This window comes from Schistocerca nitens, unplaced genomic scaffold (genome assembly GCF_023898315.1).
Source record: "Schistocerca nitens isolate TAMUIC-IGC-003100 unplaced genomic scaffold, iqSchNite1.1 HiC_scaffold_111, whole genome shotgun sequence".
Lineage (NCBI taxonomy): Eukaryota > Metazoa > Arthropoda > Insecta > Orthoptera > Acrididae > Schistocerca > Schistocerca nitens.
The window spans coordinates 17,561-21,072 of record NW_026045653.1 but is presented as its reverse complement, the minus strand read 5'-3'; positions in this window follow the sequence as shown (position 1 = coordinate 21,072).

Sequence of the window (3,512 nt, the reverse complement as noted above, 5' to 3'; positions counted from 1 at the left end):
GTTTCTGCGCAGCTGTTTCTGCGCAGCTGTTTCTGCGCAGCTGTTCCTGCGCAGCTGTTTCTGCGCAGCTGTTCCTGCGCAGCTGTTACTGCGCAGCTGTTTCGGCGCAGCTGTTTCTGCGCAGTTGTTTCTGCGCAGCTGTTTCGGCGCAGCTGTTTCGGCGCAGCCGTTTCGGCGCAGCCGTTTCTGCGCAGCCGTTTCGGCGCAGCCGTTTCGGCGCAGCCGCTTCGGCGCAGCCGTTTCTGCGCAGCCGTTTCTGCGCAGCCGTTTCGGCGCAGCCGTTTCGGCGCAGCCGTTTCGGCGCAGCCGTTTCGGCGCAGCCGTTTCTGCGCAGCCGTTTCTGCGCAGCCGTTTATGCGCAGCCGTTCCTGCGCAGCCGTTCCTGCGCAGCCGTTCCTGCGCAGCCGTTCCTGCGCAGCCGTTCCTGAGCAGCCGTTCCTGCGCAGCTGTTTCTGCGCAGCTGTTTCTGCGCAGCTGTTCCTGCGCAGCTGTTCCCGCGCAGCTGTTCCTGCGCAGCTGTTCCTGCGCAGCCGTTTCTGCCTAGCCGTTTCTGCGCAGCCGTTTCTGCGCAGCCGTTTCTGCGCAGCCGTTTCTGCGCAGCCGCTTCTGCGCAGCCGCTTCTGCGCAGCCGCTTCTGCGCAGCCGCTTCTGCGCAGCCGCTTCTGCGCAGCCGCTTCTGCGCAGCCGCTTCTGCGCAGCCGCTTCTGCGCAGCTGCTTCTGCGCAGCCGCTTCTGCGCAGCCGCTTCTGCGCAGCCGCTTCTGCGCAGCCGCTTCTGCGCAGCCGCTACTGCGCAGCCGCTTCTGCGCAGCCGCTTCTGCGCAGCCGCTTCAGCGCAGCCGCTTCTGCGCAGCCGCTTCTGCGCAGCCGCTTCTGCGCAGCCGCTTCTGCGCAGCCGCTTCTGCGCAGCCGCTTCTGCGCAGCCGCTTCTGCGCAGCCGTTTCTGCGCAGCCGCTTCTGCGCAGCCGCTTCTGCGCAGCCGCTTCTGCGCAGCCGCTTCTGCGCAGCCGTTTCTGCGCAGCCGTTTCTGCGCAGCCGTTCCTGCGCAGCCGTTCCTGCGCAGCCGTTCCTGCGCAGCCGTTCCCGCGCAGCCGTTCCCGCGCAGCCGTTCCCGCGCAGCCGTTCCCGCGCAGCCGTTCCCGCGCAGCCGTTCCCGCGCAGCCGTTCCCGCGCAGCCGTTCCCGCGCAGCCGTTCCCGCGCAGCCGTTCCCGCGCAGCCGTTCCCGCCCAGCCGTTCCCGCCCAGCCGTTTCTGCGCAGCCGTTTATGCGCAGCCGTTTCTGCGCAGCCGTTTCTGCGCAGCCGTTTATGCGCAGCCGTTTATGCGCAGCCGCTTCTGCGCAGCCGCTTCTGCGCAGCCGCTTCTGCGCAGCCGCTTCTGAGCAGCCGCTTCTGCGCAGCCGCTTCTGCGCAGCCGCTTCTGCGCAGCCGCTTCTGCGCAGCCGCTTCTGCGCAGCCGCTTCTGCGCAGCCGCTTCTGCGCAGCCGCTTCTGCGCAGCCGCTTCTGCGCAGCCGCTTCTGCGCACCCGCTTCTGCGCACCCGCTTCTGCGCAGCCGTTTCTGCGCAGCCGTTTCTGCGCAGCCGTTCCTGCGCAGCCGTTCCTGCGCAGCCGTTCCTGCCTAGCTGTTTCTGCGCAGCTGTTTCTGCGCAGCTGTTTCGGCGCAGCTGTTTCGGCGCAGCTGTTTCGGCGCAGCTGTTTCTGCGCAGCTGTTTCTGCGCAGCCGTTTATGCGCAGCCGTTTATGCGCAGCCGTTTATGCGCAGCCGTTTATGCGCAGCCGTTTATGCGCAGCCGCTTCTGCGCAGCCGCTTCTGCGCAGCCGTTTCGGCGCAGCCGTTTCGGCGCAGCCGTTTAGGCGCAGCCGTTTCGGCGCAGCCGTTTCTGCGCAGCCGTTTCTGCGCAGCCGTTTATGCGCAGCCGTTTATGCGCAGCCGTTTATGCGCAGCCGTTTATGCGCAGCCGCTTCTGCGCACCCGCTTCTGCGCACCCGCTTCTGCGCACCCGCTTCTGCACACCCGCTTCTGCGCACCCGCTTCTGCGCACCCGCTTCTGCGCACCCGCTTCTGCGCACCCGCTTCTGCGCACCCGCCTCTGCGCACCCGCCTCTGCGCACCCGCCTCTGCGCACCCGCTTCTGCGCACCCGCTTCTGCGCACCCGCTTCTGCGCACCCGCTTCTGCGCACCCGCTTCTGCGCACCCGCTTCTGCGCACCCGCTTCTGCTCACCCGCTTCTGCGCACCCGCTTCTGCGCACCCGCTTCTGCGCACCCGCTTCTGCGCACCCGCTTCTGCGCACCCGCTTCTGCGCAGCCGTTTCTGCGCAGCCGTTTCTGCGCAGCCGTTCCTGCGCAGCCGTTCCTGCGCAGCCGTTCCTGCCTAGCTGTTTCTGCGCAGCTGTTTCTGCGCAGCTGTTTTTGCGCAGCTGTTTCTGCGCAGCTGTTCCTGCGCAGCTGTTTCTGCGCAGCTGTTCCTGCGCAGCTGTTTCTGCGCAGCTGTTCCTGCGCAGCTGTTCCTGCGCAGCTGTTCCTGCGCAGCTGTTTTTGCGCAGCTGTTCCTGCGCAGCTGTTCCTGCGCAGAGGTTCCTGCGCAGCTGTTTCTGCGCAGCAGTTCCTGCGCAGCTGTTCCTGCGCAGCTGTTCCTGCGCAGCTGTTCCTGCGCAGCTGTTCCTGCGCAGCTGTTCCTGCGCAGCTGTTCCTGCGCAGCTGTTCCTGCGCAGCTGTTCCTGCGCAGCTGTTCCTGCGCAGCTGTTCCTGCGCAGCTGTTCCTGCGCAGCTGCTTCTGCGCAGCTGTTCCTGCGCAGCTGTTCCTGCGCAGCTGCTTCTGCGCAGCTGCTTCTGCGCAGCTGCTTCTGCGCAGCTGCTTCTGCGCAGCTGCTTCTGCGCAGCTGCTTCTGCGCAGCTGCTTCTGCGCAGCTGCTTCTGCGCAGCTGCTTCTGCGCAGCTGTTCCTGCGCAGCTGTTCCTGCGCAGCTGTTTCTGCGCAGCTGTTTCTGCGCAGCTGTTCCTGCGCAGCTGTTTCTGCGCAGCTGTTCCTGCGCAGCTGTTTCTGCGCAGCTGTTTCGGCGCAGCTGTTTCTGCGCAGCTGTTTCTGCGCAGCTGTTTCGGCGCAGCTGTTTCTGCGCAGCTGTTTCGGCGCAGCCGTTTCTGCGCAGCCGTTTCGGCGCAGCCGTTTCGGCGCAGCCGTTTCGGCGCAGCCGTTTCTGCGCAGCCGTTTCTGCGCAGCCGTTTCGGCGCAGCCGTTTCGGCGCAGCCGTTTCGGCGCAGCCGTTTCGGCGCAGCCGTTTCGGCGCAGCCGTTTCTGCGCAGCCGTTTCTGCGCAGCCGTTTATGCGCAGCCGTTCCTGCGCAGCCGTTCCTGCGCAGCCGTTCCTGCGCAGCCGTTCCTGAGCAGCCGTTCCTGCGCAGCCGTTTCTGCGCAGCTGTTTCTGCGCAGCTGTTCCTGCGCAGCTGTTCCTGCGCAGCTGTTCCTGCGCAGCTGTTCCTGCGCAGCCGTTTCTGCCTAGCCGTTTCTGCGCAG